The sequence below is a fragment of the Oryx dammah genome, unplaced genomic scaffold (genome assembly GCF_014754425.2).
Source record: "Oryx dammah isolate SB20612 unplaced genomic scaffold, SCBI_Odam_1.1 HiC_scaffold_7, whole genome shotgun sequence".
In the NCBI taxonomy this organism is placed as follows: domain Eukaryota; kingdom Metazoa; phylum Chordata; class Mammalia; order Artiodactyla; family Bovidae; genus Oryx; species Oryx dammah.
The window spans coordinates 29,857,303-29,880,778 of record NW_024070191.1 but is presented as its reverse complement, the minus strand read 5'-3'; the positions used below and the strand labels follow the sequence as shown (position 1 = coordinate 29,880,778).

The 23,476-nt window shown below is 42.5% G+C and overlaps 1 protein-coding gene, 1 non-coding gene and 1 pseudogene across 2 annotated transcripts in view; 1 reads left to right on the top strand and 2 right to left on the bottom strand.

Moving 5' to 3' along the window:
* The window catches only part of UNC5D (unc-5 netrin receptor D), a 633,424-nt gene that overhangs the window by 194,006 nt on the left and 415,942 nt on the right, over positions 1-23,476 (bottom strand). The gene's annotated exons all lie outside the window — the stretch shown is intronic.
* Positions 18,994-19,066, bottom strand: TRNAE-UUC. The gene has a single exon. It is a non-coding gene; the product is annotated as a tRNA-Glu (tRNA).
* Positions 21,774-21,867, top strand: LOC120865918 (annotated as a pseudogene).

Below are 23,476 nucleotides of genomic sequence, written 5' to 3'. Positions count from 1 at the left end.
GCAACTAGAGAGTAGCCCTCACTCACTGCAACTAGAGAGTAGCCCTCACTCACTGCAACTAGAGAGTAGCCCTCACTCACTGCAACTAGAGAGAGCTTGCATGCAGCAATGAAGACCCAGCACAGCTAAAAACTATATATAGGTAATACACATATATTTACACACATGCACACTTCGCACACTGACATCTTGGAAATCTGGTTATGTTTATAGATGATAACTTCATATGATTAAAAAGTGGCCTTTTTTAGTGGCATATTAAGTGATGGTTCTGCTTACAATCGATGGTGTCTTAAAGTCTATGAAATGCAGTATTGTCTGTCACCCGGACACCAAACTCACACCTTTGTTCCTACGACAACAACAAAAGACAGTGCAGTAAGTACAAAAACAGCGAAAAAAGAACCACCCACCCCCCTTGTTTTTTGAATACAGTGTTATCAACTGGAGAATGGCATTTGGAATTTCTTGCCATGATGACTATTTTAAGATTCTGGGTTACCTTCTACAACAACAGGAGGGCTAGATTTTGCTCAGTAAAGATGGCTGCCTTCTTATACAGAAGACCCACAGACTATAAATTATTCACCAGGGAAAAGGCTGTATGCTTTTCTATGAAGGGAATGGTAACAAATTAATCTAATAAAGGTGCCCTGAGTGTGCTAAGCATCTTCCCCTGCCCAGCTCCTCTGTCATCATAAGATGATGAATCAAACAAATAGGGCAGAAATTACTAGATTAATTAAACCAGGTAATCATGTCTGAATGTTATTTTTTGGAACTCATCACTCTACCGTAAAGGTCACTGGGCTTTACTCTAGAGGGTGTGCATAAAACTGATAAGAAAAACTGGGGAAGAGGTTGATATGATGGACTCTATGATAAACTTTTCTTAAATTTGCTTCTGTTTTACTTTTTTAAATTCCTGGAGATTTCCCTGGCAGTCCAGTGGTTAGGACTTTGTACTCTCACTGCCATGGGCACTAAGATCCTGGTCATGGAACTAAGATCCCAAAAGTTGTGCAGCATGGTCAAATGAAAAAAAAAAAAAAGTACTGTACAATGGGGAGGGGGAGGTTAGAAATTAGGAGCTTGGCATTGGCATATACGTACTACTATATATAAAATATCAATAGATCATCAACAAGGACCTTCTGTATAGCACAGGGAACTCTGCTCAATGTCATGCGGTAGGCTAGATGGGAGGAGAGTTTGGGAGGGAACAGACATACGCATATGTATGGCTGAGTCCCTTTGCTGTCCACCTGAAACGATTACGTTGTCAATTGATATACTCTAATATAAAAGCTTATTAAAAAGAATCTGAAAAAGAATAGCTGCATTATATGCATAACTGAATCACTCTACTGTACACTTGAAAAGCTGCTGCTGCTGCTGAGTCACGTCAGTTGTGTCCGACTCTGTGCGACCCCATAGATGGCAGCCCACCAGGCTCTTCCATCCCTGGGATTCTCCAGGCAAGAACACGGGAGTGGGTTGCCATTTCCTTCTCCAATGCATGAAAGTGGAAAGTGAAAGGGAAGTTGCTCAGTTGTGTCCGACTCCTAGTGACCCCATGGACTGCAGCATACCAGGCTTCTCCGTCCATGGGATTTTCCAGGCAAGAGTACTGGAGTGGGGTGCCATTGCCTTCTCTGCACTTGAAAAGCAATACATTGCAAATCAACTATACTTCAATAAAAAAATAAAGAGAAAAAAATCCCTAAATACACTTTATTTACATCTGTGCTTGATTTAGAAAGATAAATGAAGTTGCTGCCTTTTAACCATTTCTTACTATAATATCAATTGATGGGTGTTGCGGGGTCTGTGGGCATGAGGCTTCAGTTTCTACAGACTAGCAGAGCTAACGCACACTTGGTTATGAGCACTGCTTCCCAGTGTGCTCAGAGCCAGTCTAGAGTTTTACTAAACGAATTAATCTTCAGGACCAACAAATTCGATGTCTGGGAGAAAACACAAGCAATTACAAACCAGCAAGGCAGTTTCATAAATAGATTTGGTCCTTACATGGACATGTAGGTTTGCCTGATCCTGTTATCCAGAGTATGTGTGAACTCGTACAGAGAAATAATGAAGCATCTCTTTTGTGAGGGGCACTGAGAATGCCCGCAAGATACATATTCCCAGCCTGCGCTCCAGGGAGAATAATAGCAACACAGCAAGTGGAAACTGTACCGTGCAAGCTTGGCTTTAATCATTTTCAAGCACTCATACCTTTCATACAGCTTTGAATCCAAATGAGCTGAAGGCTACGTGTGCCCTGCTATCAACGCAATACCGTACAGAATGTAATTAATCTTGTTCATTCATTTCTAGCTTAGGAGCACGGTTTCCATGGTTTACCAAGCACCATAGTCACGTCTATGCATATAGCTCATCAGAGAATTAAATTCTAAGGGGAGGGTATACTTTAATCTTTCAGTTGTAATTACAATCTGAAACAAAGGCCTACACAAAGCACATATGGATCTTTTATGGGCTTCTAATAAATTATGATTATTTTAGCGTTTATAAGATACTCTGAGAGTACCTTGACACTTTCTTGTACATGGAGACTTTTAATTCTTTGTTTACATTTATTTATTTATTTATTTTTAACATAAATTTATTTAATCAGAGGATGATTACTTTACAATATTGTAGTGGTTTTGCCATACATTGACATGAATCTGCCACGGGTGTGTAGCCCAAGGGAGAAAAATCCATGTGGTATTTGGCAGACACAATGGGACATAGGGTCAGTTCACAGTTCCCATGAGCACTGATGAGAAACCAGATATACAACAAAAAGAGACCCCACATGTTCCAAACCAAAGCTGAGAAATAGTCCCACTATCTGCCAAGGAGCAATTTAATTAAACTCTTATTTATTGTTACTCACTCCACCTTCATGTGTCTCAGTGAGCAGCAGCAACACCCATGCTTGCTTATTACAAAAACCAGTCTTGCTTACTTTCAACAGAGTTTCTAGATCAATAATCACTGGGACAGATTGCACACTCTGCCTTGAGAACTGAAGCCAATATGTCTTCAGTGAAAAATGAAACACACTTATTGTATTTGTAACTAATGTTCCCTAAAAGTAAAGCAAATATTGATGTTCCAGGCACACATAAAAAGCAAGATGTATCACTAAGTGTGTAAAATGCACACTGCACCCATTTAATAATCATACTCCATTTTCAATAATGGGAGACAAGGTACAATGATGGCTGTAATTCACCAGCCTTTTTTCTCCTTCCTTGAGCACCATGCTGTTTTATTACAATACAGCAATCCTGCCACGTTACATTTTACAGTATGTGTACAAGAACCGTAAATACACCAGCCCATCAACAACAGGCAGCAACGAGTCCCAGCTATGGCAATATGTACAACTTGGAGTTTTATGTGAATTTCACATTTGGTGGATGGGTTTGCAATGAAACTCGGTACTGCCCAGAAGAGAAATTATTTTACATTTCCATTAAAAGCTACAGTAGTAAATAAACCATCAGGGTTTATGTAGATATCCATGAGAACATCGAAGGGACCCCATCAAAGTGCCAGACCCTACGTTAAACATTTGATAAAAGAGAACCTGTAAGGCACACTTCTAACATTTTTTTTCCAAGTGATAGAGTTTTAAAGATGTTTTATAATACTGTACCAACCTCTGCAGAACACTCAAAAATCAAGGGAAGTTTATGCTTCTCAAGAAAGCAGCTGTATAGCCCATCACTGCGGAATGCCCTGTCAGGGCTGGAAATGAAACTCTGTTGTTGGAAACAGATAAAAGGCTAAGAGAGACTGCTGAAGTTCACAGACTACTGGGTTAAAACCACACACACACTCAAAGTAACTCTGTAGCAGATTACAATAATTAAGGGTGAAAAATAATAATTAACATTCCTGTAATTGAAAAGGGCCCTATTTTAAATAACAAGGAGGAGTATGTAGGCAAATACATATATAGAACATGACTCAAAACAGCTGGCTGGTGGAAGAGAGGGAGGAATCATAGCGATTAGTTAATTAAGAGCAACAGAATGGTTTTAGTTGCTCAATTGTGTCTAACTCTTTGCAATCCCATGATTGCAGCCTGCCAGGCTCCTCTGTCCATGGAATTCTCTAGGCAAGAGTACTAGAGTGGCTTGCCATTTCCTTCTCCAGGGGATCTTCCTGACCCAGGGATCGAACCTGGGTTTCCTGCATTGCAGGCTGACTCTATACCATCTGAGCTAGCAGAGAATGGTATTGAAATGCCCTGCTTAGGTATTCCCTTTAAAAGGGAGTTGCAATGAAAAAAGAATAAGGAAGTGCCTTTATATCCCCAAAGGTTATGTGCCAAGCAGTGTACCTATCATTGTTAACTCCATCCTTTCATTTATATCACAGGACTCTCCAGAGGTGGGCATTGGCAACACTTGTTTTTATAAGTGAGAAAATGAGTTTAGGAGGAAGAAGATCATACAGCCAGTGATTGATAGAAGCAGGGTCTGAACTCCCAGCTGCTGATTCCAGAGCTCTGGCCTTTTGTGCACGAAGGTGCAAATCAAACACAAAACTAAAACCATCATCATGGGTCATGCACGTTGTGGAGGATGAAATATGACATCAATTTTCAAGGCCCATCATGTTTGTTCATGGAGAACCTGTGGGGAACATGGGGTCTGGCTCTTTCTTCATGTTCTAGTAAATATCTACACAGACTCAGATGCTATGATCACTACTGTATCTTCTAATGGAAATGTAAGCTCATTTCTCTTCCAGGCAGTATTGATTTCATAGCAAAAACACGGACACAATGTGAAGAAAGGCATTCCTGAAAATAAGAATAATGCAGAGGAACTGATTAAAGAACTAAAGAGTTTTTTAATTGCTCCTTCCATTATAGCTAGCCTTGAGCAGTATTCTTAATTCTAATCTACCATTGCTGCCTGCGGGAAGGTGACAGGTACCACACACCACTCATTCACAAAATGCAAGGGCTATTTGACTTTTAGTCTTACAGAGGACAAATGAAAAGAATAAAAATTGGTTTGTAATGAGGTGGATAAAACTAGAGCCCATTATACAGAGTGAAGTAAGTCAGAAAGAAAAACACCAATGCATTATATTAACGCATATATATGGAATTTAGAAAGATGGTAATGATGAGATAATATGCGAGTCAGCAAAAGAGACACAGAGATAAAGAACAGACTTTTGGACTCTGTGGGAGAAGGCAAGGGTGGGATGATTTGAGAGAACAGCAATGAAACGTATATTATCATACGTGAAACAGATTGCCAGTCCAGGTTCAATGCATGAGACAGGGTGCTCAGGGCCGGTGCCCTGGGATGACCCTGAGGGGTGGGATGTGGAGGGAGGTGGGAGGGGGGTTCAGGATGGGGGACACATGTACACCCATGGCTGATTCATGTCAATGTAGGCTAAAAACCCACTACAATATTGTAAAGTAATGAGCCTCCAATGAAAATAAATAGATTAATTTTAAAAATTGGTCTGTAAAGCTAAGTTTATTTAAAATGTGTATTTCTGGATGAAATAATGCCACTTGCAGCAACATGGATGGACACAGAGATGATCACACTAAGTGACGTCAGCCAAAGACAAACGAAAACGATACTGGATTCCCTGGTAGCTCAGTCAGTAAAGAATCTGCCCGCAGTGCAGGAGACCTGGGTTCAGTTCCTGGGTTGGGAAGATTCCCTGGAGAAGGAAATGGCAACCCACTCCAGTGTTCTTGCCTGGAAAAATTTTCATGGGAGGAGGAGCCTGGAAGGCTACAGTCCATGGGTCACAAAGAGCTGGACAGGACTGAGCGACTAAACCACCATAACATTGCTCACATGCGGCGTCTAAAAAATATGACACGAATGAACTTATATACAAAACACAAATCGGTCCCCAGACACAGAAGAAACAACTTAAGGTTACCAAAGGGGAAAGAGGGTGGGAAAGGGATAAATTAGGCATTGCTACTACTAATATATATGGGCTTCCCTGGTGGCTCAGAGGTTAAAGCGTCTGCCTGGAATGCTGGAGACTTGGGTTCAATCCCTGGGCTTGGAAGATCCCCTGGAGAAGGAAATGGCACCCCACTCCAGTACTCTTGCCTGGAGAATCCCACGGAGGGAGGAGCCTGTTGGGCTACAGTCCATGGGGTCGCAAAGAGTCAGACATGACTGAGCGACTTCACTAATATATATGAAATAAAAACCAAGGACCTACTGTATAGCACAGAACACTATATTCAATACCCTATAATACGTCATAATGGAAAAGAACATGTGTGTCTGTGTGTGTGTGTGGGTGTATATATATATATCTGAATCGCTTTGCTGTATACTAGAAATTAACAATACTGTAAATATTTCAGTGAAAAAAAATAAAATGTATAATTCTGTGATTGTATGTTGCTGTGAAATTCCTTTTTCTAAATGAAATAATAGTTATAGAAAATAGCTCTTGGGATTTTCCTAGTGGTCCAGTGGTTAAGACTCCACTCTTCCAATGTAGGGGGTGGGGGTCTGATCCCTGGTCAAGGAACCATGATCCCACACGCTGTGCAGTGCAGCCAAAAGAGAAAAAAAGAAAAAGGTTCTTATATCTTAACATCCTTTCCTGGAAAAAAAAAAAAAAGCCACCAACACTCAGCTCATTCTCTCACAGAGAGGGGAGGGGATTAATATTGTTTATGAAATCCAGAAGTCTGGGAGTCTTTTGCTGTTCTGAAGAACAAAGGCCAAACCCTGGCATTGGGTCACTTTCAGGCAGCTGGACTCTACAAATGGGCAAGCCAAAGAAGATGATGCTGAAGAAAGCAAAAGGGGAAAAAAAAACAACACAAAATTTTGGGGAAAACTCAGGCATAAGGGAATAATGAAGTCATCACAAAAAAGAATAAAAATAAAATGTACGCCTCGGGTGTTCACAGTCCATTCTCTGTTCCTGAGTCCAAAGTAATAGAGATTTTACTCAGCCAGAGAAAGTAATAAGGGGAACAAACAAATATAAAATGACTCGGAGCTTGAAACACCGGATGTATTGACCAAATGCTTCCCAGGTGTGGTTTGTGATTGGTCTGATAGCCGCTGTGGCAAACGCAACGTTGGCCATCACAGATGAGATAGTGAGAAGAAATTACCATCCGAGAGGCAGGAGGGAGGTGGTAATTTATCCTCTTTGCTGATTCTACCACTTGGAGCTCAGATCCATTCGTCATATTGATCCTGATCTCCCACCTTGACTGGTACAGAGCACTTCCAATGACAAAATCAAGTTGTTCACATGCTTCATTGTTTTGCTTTGAAAAATAAATGAATTTGTCACTGAGAATACATGATTCCCACTGTCTCTGCATCCTGAAAACTGAGGGAGATCACAGCCACTTGGAAAATATGCATTAGCCTAGTAGGGACTATGATGAGAACAGGTTAGTTGGGATGGGGATGAAATGGGATCACATAATTTAGGAAGAGAGACGAGTGGATGCAAACTTCAACATGGCTTCACATCAATAGCGTGTTCACAACGGGAGAACACCACAGAGGCAGATCTGGCTCCCCAGTCATACACTATGGAGAAATAGTAAAATAAAACAGTAAAATGTGAATGGAGTTTATCATCTAAACACAACTACTATTAGTTATAATATTTATTGTGCTAAGTGCCAGGAACTTAGGTAAATGTTATAATGATATGAGCTCAGGTGAATGAGTCTTCACAGCATCCCTATGAGGTCTTATTATCCCATTTTGCCATGAAAACCAGTAAGTTCAGAAAGCTCACAGAATTAGGCCAAGATCAGACAGCTAATAAAAGGAGATGCTTGGCCTCAACTCTTATCTGACTTATGATTTATTCTGAGATCTATGCTTTTAAATGTAGTGATTTAGTAAATAATGCCTCTCGTAGATTTTAAGGGCCCCCCAAAGATTGCTTTTCCCTAGCCCCTTGCCTTTCAAGTAGAAAAGGCAATGACGTCATTAAAACAAAACAATGGATTTCGGCTTTCCTAATTATGAGGCTGAGAAGGGGGTCTGAAAACCGGTCCCCCTCCCGCATTTAACATGTCACATTTCATCTACAGTCATGTCCAGTGAAGCTATGGGATAAGTATGTCCATCTTGGATTTGCCCTAGCAGAGAATGAGGCAACCTTCAGGAATACGTTGTACCACCATCCTACTTGGAGGTGATTTTCCCAGCAGGGTCGTGGCCACATGTAATTAATCCATGACACTAATTTTTGATCCATAGGTTCAAGGCCTGTGCAATGTGGCTTTAATTTTTTTCATGTGGAGTAACTTGGGCTACTTGAGACAATAACAGAGTGTGGATAAGGACGATCTCTTTGGAGAACAGAACTTCTGGCTGCCTGACTCACCATGCTGCTCACACTGGTTTCCTCTTTATCCAGCTCTTCTTATATGCTTCATCACATCCTTCACAGTTCAGGGCACACCCACCCAACACACAGAACTCCCTGATGAATCTGCAGAACCTAACAGTCATTTTTGTTGGAACTTTTTGCTTCCTCTTTTCCTTTAAACACTGCTTCAACATACGCTTTATGAGTGTCTAGTCTATGCCAGGTACTCAGCTTAGGGCTGGCTATAAAGAGATGAATACGCCATGGTTTCCTCTACCTACTGTATGATCCCAGGTCAGTGGGCATATGTTAACAACTATCTGTTGATGCTGGGCTCAAGTCAGAAAAAAATTTTGAGCACCCAATTTGGGGCAGCCACTCTCTTAGACACTGTGAGTAGCATCTTAGTGAGATGCAAGGAGATCCAACCAGTCCATCCTAAAGGAAATTAGTCCTGAATGTTCATTGGAAGGACTGATGTTGAAGCTGAAACTCCAATACTTTGGCCACCTGATGTGAAAAACTGACTCACTGGAAAAGACCCTGATGTTGGGAAAGACTGAAGGTGGGAGAAGGGGACAACAAAGGATAAGATGGTTGGATGGCATCACTGACTCAATGGACATGAGGTTTGAGTAAACTCCGGGAGTACCAACATGGTGCAGTCCATGGGGTCACAAAGAGTGGGACACAACTGAGCAAATGAATTGAACTGAAACTAGAACCAACACACTGATGAGGGAACCTCAACCAGGCAAATTTGGCAATGTCTGGAGACATTTTTGGATGTCACAAAATGAGGTGTGAGGTGCTAATATCATCTAACTGGTTGCTATAAACATCTGACACGGAGCAGGACAGACCATCACAGCAAAGGCAGATCCAGCCACAGATGTCCACTGTGTTGAGGTTAAGAATCCCATCTCTGTCTTGTGCCCTTTGGAGCCTAAGTAATGACCACCCAAGTATCACAAAAGGGAAGGGGATTAGCTTTGACGGAAGCTGTCCTCAATTTCTTCAGGGGTACAGAGTTGCTCCTGGAAGCCAGGAAGGCAAGAGAAACTGGAAAACTCAGGGATGAAAAGCTCATAATAAGAGCATGACTAGGTCCAGGTACAGAAATGAGCAAAATTTCAGACTTGAAAGCAAGCAAATGAAAGGAATAATAGCTGTAGCACTTTGAACGCAGGAGATCAGGGAAGCTGGAATAGCATCAGGGAGCTTACCTGACTGAGGCCCATGGAACAAGTGCGTACAGGGTAAAAGCAGATACCAAGGGTAACTGAGAAAAGGGTCGGGGGAGGGTGCAAGGAGAGGCTCACTTCACACAATGAGTTGGTCGCAGAGGTGAGTGGAAGAAAACAAAAGTTCTCTCCAGAGCCGCAGTGCCCGAGAGCCTTTGAGAGGATACCTACGCTGTCTGGATGAAAACCTCCAGCCTCGCGGAAACAATAGCAACACTCCACTGTCCTTTGTCAGCCCAGAATCCAGGCTTTCGTGAAGCACTCTCACGACTTGGGGAGCCTGACAATCCCAAGCTTCATGCCTGCTTCTAATGGACTCAGAGCCTCTGGGAAACAGCAGGACTCAGGTCGTTTCAAGGAAAGTGAGGAGCAAGGTACAAAGGAAGCAAAGGAGACCTTCAAAGGTGCTGTCACATCGTTCGGGAAGTCCTCACTGACTGCAGAGGTGAAGACCCGGTGCAGGGCATCGCAGGGCCCGAGGCTGCCTGACCTCTCTCTTCTGCTGCTACTTTTGTTCTGAGCAGAGGGGAGAAGGGCGCCCAAGAGGTGAGCTGGGCAGAGTGAATGGAGCGAGTCAAGGCCATCGTGCCCCAAAGGCTTCAGCATCAAGGCCGGTGACCACAAATGTCTACATCGTGAACGCTTCCTCCCACCGGCTCCAAGCGCCCCCTGCAGCAGAAATGCCAAGAGGGCTTGGAAAGACAGGCCTGCTCTTGCCCAGACAGTGGAGGCATGGTGCTCCCAGCACTTGGCAGGGCGTTATTGAAAGTAGGCTCCTCTGTGGATTTCCGGGTCTTACTTTTGGGACGTTTCTGCAAGTCTGAAGTTATTTATTAACAAACCAAAAGCTTTTTAGAAAAGTCACTTCCAATGATGACAGAAAGATACATACATTCACGACTTCCTATGTGCTTCCCTGTTGCTGTCTAACGATTGGGTCCTTGAACTATATATAGCAGGACATTGAAAAAACAGGCACATAAATCCAGCATCTTACTTCTGATCCTTCACTCGCTCCCAGTCACCACTGAGCAAGAGTCAAAGTTTCTCTAAATGACAAGGATTTACTGCATAACACAGGGAATGATACTCAGTATCTTGTAATAAAGTATAATGCAAAAGAATGGGGAAAATACAGACATATACATAAATATGTATGACCAAATCATTTTGCTGTAGGTCTGAAACTAATCCAATATTGTAAATCAACTATACTTCAATAGACTTTTTAAAAAACTTAAGAAAAAAAGTCAACATTTTTCAGATGGCCAACCAGGCTTTCCATGAGTCTCCATTCCATTGAGGATCTCCTGTGTACTTTAGGCTTTCTCAAACAAAACTCACTGTACTTCCTGGCCAACCATGCTGTTTGACATGTGCCTGCTTTTAACCAAGCTGATCCTATACCCTGAGTATTCTGTGTAACTTTCCACCATGGTGACCTCTAATTCATCCTTCAAAACCTCTACAGGAATTATACTTGGCATACTCTTGGTTGACCACTCTGGCCAACAGAAATAATCATGTCCCTTCTATTTTATCACTGTTACATTATAATAGGCCACACACTCTGCTTGAGATAGTTATTTATATATTCCTTTCATTTGATGGCTGCTTGGGCTTGTTAGCAATATAGACTGGACCTCACTCCTTGAGGCAAAGAAGCCATCTACTGAACTAGTAAGAGATGAAAGTTTATTAGACCAAGCAAGAGACTGCCCATAAGTTGTCTTTAAATCACACTCTGATGTCAGGTCCAACAGAACTCACTGGAGGCTCCTGTGATGGAACAGAGGATGCAATGTTGGAATGGGATACATCCCTGCTGGACTCACTATTCCCTCACTTACCAAGCACACAACGCGTGATAAAAAAACGAGAACTATAGGGCTGTCTCAAGATCTGGGCTTTGAAATCAAAGAGAACTTGGCCCCTCACTGTTGGAGAAACTTCAGGAAAGCTACTTAACGTCAGCTTCAGTTTTGACATCTACAAAATGAAAATAACAACAGTGCCTAACTCGGCTGTGAGAATGAAACAGGATGACAGGTGGCAAGTGCCTAGCAGAGGGCCTGGCCCGTGGTCCTCAGTATATGGTAACTAAGAGCCATGGTTGTTCTTGGGGATTTTGCATCTTGAAGGATCATGGCACTGAGTGAAATGACAGATAAATATCATCTAGCGCTTGTCAGCTTCCATTTCCCTTGAGGGCTTTTTTTCCCATGAGCTCTCTCTGTTATCTTTTCTCTTGATCATTATTACCATCACTCCTCTACATTACCAACTCCTACCACCTATTATCATATTTGAATAATTAACAATGAGAATGTGACTTCTCTGCCTATCAAGGAGACATTTCCCCAAGCAAATGTAGGATGTTCATTACCACGTAATACTTTACTCCTTCTAAACATACACAGATATTGTAACTAAGGTAACTAATATTTCAAATACTACATAGATGACAAAGAAAGATCAAACTGATAGGCTCATCTAGAACTGATGTACCAGTGACTGCTCCTGTCAAACTGGTGTGGTACTAGACAGATCTGCTCTTTCATTTCCTTGCCATGACATGCCACAGCTATCTCCCACAGGGAAAGTGTAAATTGCTCAGTCGTGTCTGACTCTTTGTGACCCCAAGGACTGTAGCCTACCAGGATCCTCTGTCCCTGGAATTCTCCAGGCAAGAATACTGGAGTGGGCTGCCATGCCCTCTTCCTGGGGATCTTGCCAATACAGGGACAGAACCCACGTCTCTTATGCCTCCTGCATTGGCAGGCGGGCTCTTTACCACTAGTGCCACCTGGGAAGCCATTCCCTTCTCCAGGGAATCTCAACCCAGGGATCAAACCTGGGTCTCCTGCATTGCAGGCAGATTCTTTACCATCTGATTCACTAGGGAAGCCCTTATAATAAAGGGGATGCTGTCACTGCAAAGGTGATCTCCAAATGCTACTATGGAGCTGGCCTTTGAATCACCCATGTGACACTTCCTGCACACAGAAATCAACATTTAAACCATCACGTGTGACTAGCAAGGGCTGGTGCTGGTGTCCACGGAGGATGAGCGTCCTTGTGCACGATGAATAAGCACATCCAGGAAGAGACTCTGATGGGAGGACCGACAGCCAGATCTGTAAGGCAGGACTGAATCAACAATTAAAAGAACAGTTCCAATTCAGTTAAGCCAGAGCCAAGAGAGACTCGATTACATTTAAATCAAAATTCACCGCGGCAGGGGATGATGAGCTGCTCGGCTCTGAACGCTGGATGTTTTTTTCTTGGAGGCTTAACTGACAAAGCCAAGTGAATCGGAGTTATGCGCTGATGTGAGCTGTGCTAAGCTGGGGCGGCGGGCCTGTCATCTGTGGTGCGGAAGCCACCATGAGTTGCACCAGCCGAGGCTCAGGGAGTTTCATGAAGTCGCTCTCGCACTCAGTGTACTGACTGTGCTGATCCTAAGACGGCTCTGTGGGAAGATCACGGCTCCTTAACATTTAACAGAGTGGAGAAGCGTGATAGCTACACAGGGCGATGAAAGAGGATTCTCGCAGCAAACGCAGATTGTGGATCTGAAGTGAAACTGGTGTAAGATTGGCTGGGCATACCTCCATAGTACCTGGGGGCAGGTGCTTGTTCTGTGTGTCTGTAACTACCCCATGAAGGAGAAAGGGGCAGGTTCTATCTGACTAGTAGTTATGTGAAAAGCCACACAGGGCACTCGTGTACTTTTTCAGTTGCCCACAGTGAACTAAAAACAAAAATCATGTGGAGGGGTGGGATGACTGGGAGATTGGGACTGATATATATATATATATATATATATCTCACTATGTATAAAACCTCAGAGAAGGGCATGGCAAACCACTCTAGTATTCTTGCCTGGAGAATCCCATGGACAGAGGAGCCTGGCAGGCTGCAGTCCATGGGGTCGCAAAGAGCTGAACACGACTGAGCAGCTAACACACACGTATAAAACAAATAACTAATGGGAACAGGAGGGTCCCTGATGGCTCAATGGTAAAGAATCTGCCTGCCAATGCAAGAGATCCAAGTTCGATCCCTGGGTTGGCAAGATCCCCTGGAGAAGGGAAAGGCGAACCACTTCAGTATTCTTGCCTGGAGAATTCCATGGACAGAGGAGCCTGGTGGGCTACCGTCCATGGGGTCACAAAAGAGTTGGACACATCTTAGTGGCTAAACAGCAACAACAAGTGAGAATGGGCTGTATAGCACAGGGAGCTCTACCTCACGTTCTATGGTGACAACTGGGAAGGAAATGTAAAAATGAGAGGATTGAGCAGGCGGGGGAGCGGCTGCGGGTCCGCGTGCACGTGCGGAGCAAGCGGCTCCTCTGCGCGCCCAGGTTGGGGATGCTCTGGGGTGGGGTTCCCACCTTTCCGGGTCCGCCAATGCACTCTGTTTGCCTTTAATTTTTTAAAAATAAATAAATAAAAAATAAAAATGAGAGGATATATGTATACATATAACTGACTTACTTTGCTGTATGGCAAGAAACTAACACAACATTGTAAAGCCACTTTACACCAATAAAAAATTAATACAAAAAACAAACAAAAGGTATTTGAGATGGTGGCATTTCTCTAAAGAAAGAGACCCCTTGGGTCTCTTTTCCAAGAGACCAGATGACAATTAGGATTTGGGAATCATGGCAAAAGAGTTCCAGGAAAAGCTGTGATGGCTGTGGTTGGTGGTTTCTGTTTGACGTTTGAAAAAGTTCTGCCTAAAAAACAAAGGCAGCCTACATTGGCTAAGTGAGTCAGGATGGCGTGTGGCGTGCTTCAGAGAAGCATTAAAATCCATGCTGTCTCAGCAGGATGGGGACTGAGCTCTTGATTCATGCCCGTGGAGCATTACTGCTGAATTACAGAACTGCAGCTCTTTATGGGGAAGCCTCCCAAACTGCTTTTACTTCTGCATAATTCAAGATATAAAGACTGTTTATGGCTGCTCAACTGCATAAGAAGGCGAAGGATAGAGAAATTGCTCCACACCTTCATTCTGTTAACTCAGAAATCACGCATTTCCTTTGTGTATGTGCTTTCCTTTCAGAGTTTACTATCGATTGATTAACTACTGACCTTCTCCTGTTTCCCTCCAAATTGCATTCCCTCTGGATCCATTTGCTGCTTCTCCCAATTTGAGAAACCTTAAGCAGACTCTGAAAATTCTGAAAGGATAAAGGATGCAATCTACCAGGGGGAAAAAAAAAAGAAAGAGGGTTAGAGAGGGAGGAGGATGTCAAGTGCTTCTCCATCCAATCAAAGTTTATTCAAAGTGGATACTGGCACTGAGCAACTCTGCCAGTGCACCCCTGGAACCTGAAAACCGGGCAGGTTTCAAGGCCATTGAATGATGGAGTTTCACTGTGACTGGTGAATAGTAAGACTCTGCCATGGAATCATAGCCAAGAGTAAAGAAATGGAGAAAACCGTATGATGTCACTTAGATGTGTAATCTAAAACACGACACAGATGAACTTATCTATGAAAAAACTCATTTCTGGCTTTTTAAAAAATTTATTTCATTGAAGTATAGTTGATTTACAATGTTGTGTTACTTTCTGCTGTACAGCATGGTGGTTTCATGTATATACATATATGTGTACCATAGATATATTCTTTTCCATATTCTTTTCCATTATGGTTTATCACAGGATATTGAAGGATATCCCTGTGCTATACAACAGGACCTTGAGGCTTATCATCCTAAATATAATAGTTCTGCACCTGCTCTTCTCAAACCCCCACTCTATCCCTCCCTCACCGCCTTCCTCTTGGCAACCGCAAGTCTGTCCTTCATGTCTGTGAGTCTGTTTCATAGATAAGTTCATCCATGTCATGTTTTAGATTATACATCTAAGAGACATCATATGAAGTGAAGTGAAGTCACTCAGGCGTGTCCAACTCTTTGCGACCCCGTGGACTGTAGCCCACCAGGCTCCTCCATCCATGGGATTCTCCAGGCAAGAATACTAGAGTGGGTTGCCATTTCCTTCTCCAGGGGATCTTCCCGACCCAGGGATTGAACCCAGGTCTCCTGCATTGCAAGCAGACGCTTTAACCTCTGAGCCAGCAGGGAAGCCCATATGGTACACATAAATGTATATACATGAAACCACCATGCTGTACAGCAGAAAGTAACACAATGTTGTAAATTAACTATATTTCAATGAAATAGATTTTTAAAAAAACAGAAATGGAGGAAAAGAAAAAGCAGAAGGCTGGCATGTGTGCACACACAGAGACAGGTTAACTTATGTCCTAATCTTACATTCATACTCTTAGTAGCCCATGCATGAAGTAAGATGGCAGGTGAGAAAATGACAGGCTTCTTATCTTACTCGGCTCATGCTCAGCATACAACATCCAACGTATAAAGAAGCTTCATCAGGTTGACTTTAAGAGAACAGCCTCAGAATCCAGGCTTTCAGGATTCAATGAGTGGCTTAATCACTCAGTAAGCTGCTTAATCATTCTGTGCCTCGGTTTCTTTATTTACAACACTGGCATGTAACTGTCACCTACCCCAGAAAGTTGCTGGAAGGATTCAGTGACGAATACCTGGCATGGAGTGCATATACAATGAAAGTTGGCGACAGAGTAGTTTCTCCATGAAATTATCCACAGAATCAACGATTCCATAAAACAGAGATATTCCTGTATTTGCCTTCTCACAGATAGTAGCTTTAAGGATCAAATAAGTCAATATATGTGAAAAATCTTAGTAAATTTGAAAGTGATCATTTGAATTTAAGAGTTTATTATTATGTATATCAAAGAGTGGGCTTCCCCAGTGGCTCAGCTGTAAAGAATTTGCCTGCAGCGCAGGAGCCTTAGGAGACGCAAGTTCGATCCCTGGGTCGGGAAGATCCCCTAGAGGAGGGCATGGCAACCGACTCCAGTATTCTTGCCTGGGAAATCCCATAGACAGAGAAGCCTGGTGGGCTATAGCCCATTGGGTGGAAAGAGTCTAATATGACTGAAGCGACTTAGCACGCACATAAGCATACCAAAAAGCAGTCGTGTGGATATTCATCCACTAAGTCACAGAGGCTTCCAGACTATTCCCAGAAGCCAAGTGTTATCTGCCAAGGTAAGGGTGAGGGGAGTGGGAGGGTGGGAGTGAAAGGGATGGGGAAGATGGGGGTGGGAGGGGTAGCATATAAAAGGATACTGAAAAGCATCATTTGCATTTCCTATCCTGAAGGGAGTTAGCTCAAGGAAATATGACATAAGGTCATAAGAAGTTAATACAAGAAGTAGGGCAAGAAAGAGAAACCAAAAAAAAATGTTCATAGCGTTATGCTATAAACATACACACTGCTATACATAGAACAGACAACTAATAAGAACCTGCTGTGTAGCACAGGGAACTCTACTCAACGCTATGCAATGACCTGTGTTGGAAAAGAACCTAAAAAAGAGTGGATATGTTTATAACTGATTCACCTGGCTATATACCTGAAACTAACACAACATTGTAAATCAACAATATGCCAATAAATATTAAAAAATTAAAAATGTTTAGAGGAAAGGAGAAACTAAGGCCCTTAACTTGCCCAGGCCACACTGATTAAAGTAGATATTTCTAAGAAAGCAAAGTCAGTGTCCCCTGGGATGGCCAGGAGGAAGTCTGACTTGGCTGGGTTAAAAGAGCTTCTCCCAGACTGTGTAAAGGGCAGATAGATGGGGGATGTCAAGGACCTTCCAGACAAAGAAAAATGGGGGAACACAGAGATGGGGCTGTAAATAATACAGCCTGAAAGTAGTAAGGAAGAAAGGAAGTTGAGCATGTAGGGCTGACCTAGAAGAATGCAGGGAAAAAAAGGAAAAGAGTCAAGACACTGCCTTTGCCACTTCATCACTTTCTCTACCTTGGCTTTGAGAAATGTAATTCCATCTTCCATATTTCACCCCCTCCAGGAATATAGAACAAGAAAAAAAAAAAGAAAATAAATACAAATCAGGAGCTTTAGATGGCTTCTTTTCTTCCTCAGTGAGGAACCAGAACTTCTCAGATAAGGACGTGGCAAAAGTCAGTCCATTAATAAGATTGACTTAAGGACCCGTATTAATGATGAGGGTATTCGGGCTGCAGACATTCACTTTTTAAATAACTTATATTAACCTCATTTTCCCATCTCTCTTATGATAGCAAATTTCTTTTTACAGGAATGTTTTTAGAGAAGTAATTTACTGGCACTTAATTACTAGTATTTAACCAATTCAACATTCCCTTTTCTAAGAGTCCATTAGGTTTCTATTACAATGTTATACATTCTAATCAAATGTCGCTTTCTGCAAAGGTCTTCATTGTCAGTCTCTTCAAAGCAAAGTTTATCTGGACTATTAGACATTCTCTAATTTGGTGCTTTGGTTGCACCAAATTAATTATTTATACCTAAGGTCCACCGCTTCAGAACTTGGGCATCTCAATGTTTCTCCAGTGGATTATTAAGAATCTTTTTAAAAATAAAATCCTCACTTCCCAGTCTGTTTGATTGAGGTTAAACACAATAGTCTAGTGATTCTTGTATGAAACAGTTCAATGTCATAAGATTCTCTCCTGGGTTTTATGGCAATGAACAAATTTGAAATAAATGAACCTTTCATTAAGAATATCCTCACAGGGGAGAAGGGAAAAGGGCTTCTGACTTAAAAACTGTCTGCACCAGTCTAACAGAGTTATTAAAACAAATCTGATAGTACGCTGATTCTATTATTTATACAACAGGAATAATCGGAGATACAAAAGGGGCTGTAGGAGTTTCCAGCCCCATTCCTTATTTTACAGATAAAGAAAAAGAGATCAACAGCCCTCAAAGAGCCTTTAGCTCATAGTGACTTGCTTGGTTCTAAGGGACACTTTCAGGTACTCATCAAAGGCATCCTTCACGTAGTAAGACAGGGCACACACAGAGTCACCCTCACGATTCTTCACTGCAAGCAACCAACTCTGCTCTGACTTGTTTAGGTAGAAAAGGATTTTATTAAAGATTATATATCTAATAAAGTTCTTCCAGGGCTTCCCAGGTGGTGCTAGTTTTAAAGAATCTGCCTGCCAATGCAAGAGATGTAAGAGAATGCAGGTTCAATCCCTGGGTCGGGCAGATTCTCTGGAAGAAGGGGAATGAAGTGAAAGTCGCTCAGTTGTGTCTGACTCTTTGTGACCCCGTGGACTATATATAGTCCATGGAATTCTCCAGGCCAGAAAAGTGGAGTGGGTAGCCTTTCTCTTCTCCAAGGCATCTTCCCAAACCAGGGATCAAACCCAGGTCTCTCGCATTGCAGGCAGATTCTTTACCAGCTGAGCCACAAGGGAAGCCCCAAAGGTTAGGAAATGTCCCTGGGTGGGCTTGAACCACCAGCCTTTAGGTTGAAAGCTAAATGCGCTTACCATTGTGCCACAGACACATGAGGTAGGTATGGCAACCCACTGCAGTATTCTTGCCTGGAGAATCCCCATGGACAGAGCAGCCTGGTGGGCTACAGTCTATGGGGTCCCAAAGAGTCAGACACAACTGAAGCGAGACACACACACACACAGACACACACACACACACACACACACAGACACACACACAGAATTGCCTAGAATCTCCAGTAAAGTCAAAGATACACAGTGAAAGTGAAAGTGAAGTCGCTCAGTCGTGTCCGACTCTTTGCAACCCCATGGACTGTAGACTACCAGGCTCTTCTGTCCATGGGATTTTCCAGGCAATAGTACTGGAGTGGATTGCCATTTCCTTCTCCAGGGGATCTTCCTGACCCAGGGACTGAACCCAGGTCTTCCACATTGCAGACAGACGCTTTACCATCTAAGCCACCAGGAAGATTCATAACAGGCAGCCAAATGGAACAATAAGCAACCACATCATAGGGAAACAGAGAGTCACGTGGCAGCGTCCTCGCAGTTCTAAACCCATGACGTTGACATGGCTCTCAGCCATAGGACTAGCCAGTTCTGTGGCAGCACCTCGGCCGCCATCCTCTCCAGAGACGGATGTCCATACCAGTACCTCATCACATTGCTCAACACTCCATCCCACCTTGGGTGAGCACACCTGACGAGTGGGCCTAACCACAAAGACTAGAAAATAAGCTTTGCAGCTTTCACCTTAGGGAGGTGAGACTTTAAAAGAAATTCCCTGAACATAAGAAAGTAGGATAAATATTCACCAAGTTTAACAGAGCTTCTTTAAAAACCTTTGACTTCCGCATGGGCATCTGGAAGGAAAAAATGATCTCCTTTCCCTAACTGTCCCTGGAGAAGGAGATGGCAACCCACTCCAGTATTCTTGCCTGGAGAATTCCATGGACAGAGAAGCCTGGTGGGCCACAGTCCATGGGGTCACAAAGAGTTGGACATGACTGAGCAACTAACACTTTCCCTAAATCCACCCTCCTGCCCCAGCCTTCACCAGTAATGTTTTCAAACACAGGTGTGACTCTGACATACTTTATAAGACAAAAAGTGCATTCTTTCATCCTATTCTTGGGACCTCACCTTGTTACACAAGCATGCTAACCTACTTACTGGTCAGTCAACAGAGAGAAGGGGACCTTCTCCAAGCTACACTTCATTGACTAAGGCCCTTGACTTTTTTTTAAATTGGGAGTATAATTGATTTCTGCTTTATAGCAAAGTGATTCAGTTATACACACACACACATACACACGTATTCTTTTTTCATGTTCTTTCCCATTATAGTTTATTACAGGACATTAAACATAGTTTCCTGTACTATGCAGTAGCTGTCTATCCATTCTAAATGTAACAGTTTGCATCTATGATCCCCAAACTCCCATCCTCCCCTCCCCCACAGCAACCACAGGTCTGTTCTCTCTGTCTGGGAGTCTGCTTCTGTTTTGTAGACAAAATCCATTTGTGTCATATTTTAGATTTCACATATAAGAGATATCACATCTTCACTTAGTACGATCATCCAAGTTGCTGCCAATGGCATTATTTCCCTCTTTTTAATGGCTGAGTAGTAGTCCATTGTGCATATGTAATCCATTCCCTATGTAACACAGCATGGAGGTTCGCCAAAACTAAATAGAGGGCCATACGATCCAGCAATCTCACTCACTCCAATTTATCTGGAGAAAACTACAATGCCAAACATACAAGCATCCTTACATTCATAGTAGCACTATTTGTAATAGCCAAGACATGGCCCCTTGACCTTCACCTTTCTAATTCTAGCACCATCTTGATTCCTCAGTGACATAAAAACAATAAGATTGCCCAGCATGCAGTGGCTCAAGGCTACAATCTGTTAGTTGCTTGCCTTTGGGCTTTAATTCTCAGACATTGAATTATTTTGAGGAGGTTGTTTACCTTGATGTGTACAGAATTAGCCTTAGACACTAAGCCTTTATGGCAAGTTTTATTGTCCAAGGCAAATATAACCTGTTAAGATTTACAGGCTTTATTAACAGCAATAACCATTTTACAACCAACATCAGTAAATCAGGGTTTATTGAGAACTCTACAATTTTAATCTGTGGAAAACCATTAAAACGTCGGATTTTCATTGGACATAATTTCTAACTTTTATGAAAGATAGATTTTGCATTTAATTGGGGAGTATACAAAAGTGCAGTGTGGGATAACGAATTGTTTTGAAAAGCGCAAATTGGTTTTAGCTAAACAGCGGTGTCAAACACTAAAAAGTGGCCATCTTTAGTTAGAACTGCCCCAAGGTTGAGGTTAAAAGCAACTGTGGTGACAAATGCATTCTAATACATCTCACGATGGGATAAGCTCATGGTGTTTAGAAAAGGCTGAATTATCATCTGTTAACATTTCAGGTATTTTCAGAAAAGCATACAACTAATTATTTCATTTAAACCTATGTCTGCTGCCTGGAGAGTACCTTCAAGTTTATATACCATGCTTGCTTTGGAGGTAGAGCTAGTGGTAAAGAACTCACCTGCCAATGCAAGAGACCTAAGAGATGCGGGTTCGATCCCTGTGTCAGGCAAATCCCCTGGAGGAGGGCATGACAACCCACTTCAGGATTCTTGCCTGGGGAATCCCCATGGACAGAGAAGTCTGGCAGGCAACAGTCCACAGCGTTGCAAAACATCAGAAACGACTGAAGGGACTTAGCATGTGTGCACACATACTAAAAGTGAGTGATTCAGAGAAGATTAGCACGGCCCTGTGCAACAGTGATGCAAAAATTCATGAAGCATTACATATTTTTGTTTGGAAGCTTCCTACAAAACTAAACACACTCTTAGCGCACGATCCAGCAATAGTACTCCTTGATATTTACTCAAATAAGCTAAACATTTACGGCCACACAAAAACCCAAGCATGGATACTTATATCAGCTTTATTCAGAATTACCCAATCTTGGAAGCAACCTTGATGTCCTTCAGTAGGTGAATGAATAAATAAACCGGGTACATTCAAACAATGGAATATTATCCAATGCTACAAAAGAAATAAGCTATTAAGTCATGAAAAGACATGGAGGAAGCTCAAACACATATTACTAAGTGAAAGGCACTAATTTGAAAAGGCTACATGCTGTATGGTTTCAACTATATGACATTCCAGAAAAGGAAAAACCATGTAGACAGTTAAAAAAAAAAATCAGAGGTTTCCAGACATTGTGGGGAGGGAGGAATGAACAGACAGAGCACAGATGATTTTTAGGGCAGAGAAAAGACTCTGTATGATACTATAATGGTGAATACACGCTACACGTGTGCTAACTCGCTTCAGTCCTGTCCAGCCCTTTGTGACCCTATGGACTGCACCTGCCAGAATCCTCTGTCCACGGGAATTCTCCCAGCAAGCATACTGGAGGGGGTTGACATGCCCTCCTCCAGAGGATCTGCCTGACGCGCGCGGTCCAGCCCGCGTCTCTTGTCTTTTACATTGTCAAGGGGGTTCTTTACCACTAGCACCATCTGGGAAGCCCAATGATGGATATGCCTCATTATTAATTTGTCCAAATCCACAGAATGTAAAACACTAAGAATGAACCCTAATGTAAACTATGGACTTTGGGTGATAAGAAAGTTTATAGACCTAAGCGTCTTTGGTAACAATAATGCCATTCATCACTGGTTGGGGCACAGACTTGGATTACTGTGATACTGAATGGTTTGTCTTGGAAATGAACAGAGATCATTCTGTCATTTTTGAGAATGCATCCAAGTATTGCATTTCAGACCCTTTTGTTGACTATGAGGGCTACTCCATTTCTTCTAAGGGATTCTTACCCACAGTAGTAGATAAAATGGTCATCTGAGTTAAATTCACCCATTTCCATCCATTTTATTCAATGATTCCTAAAATGTTGATGTTCACTCTTGCCATCTCCTGTTTGACCCCTTCCAATTTAACTTGATTCATGGACCTAACATTCCAGGTTTCTGTGCAATGTTGTATTTTACAGCATCAGACTTTACTACCAACACCAGTCACATCCACAACTGTGTGTGGTTTTTGCTTTGGCTCTGTCTGTTCATTCTTTCTGGAGTTTTTTCTCCACTGCTCTCCAGTAGCATTCTGGGCACCTACCAACCTGGGAAGTTTATCTTTCAGTGTCCTATATTTTTGCCTTTTCATACGGTTCATGAGGTTCTCAAGGCAAGAATACTGAAGTGGTTTGCCATTTCCTTCTCCAATGGACCATGTTGTCAGAACTCTCCACCATGACCTGTCCATCTTGGGTGGCCCCACAAGGCATGGCTCATAGTTTCATAGTTTCCCAACCAATAGAGCTGCAGAAGCTGAAGTTGAACGGTTCTATGAAGACCTTCAAGAACTAACATCCAAAAAAGATGTCCCTTTTCATT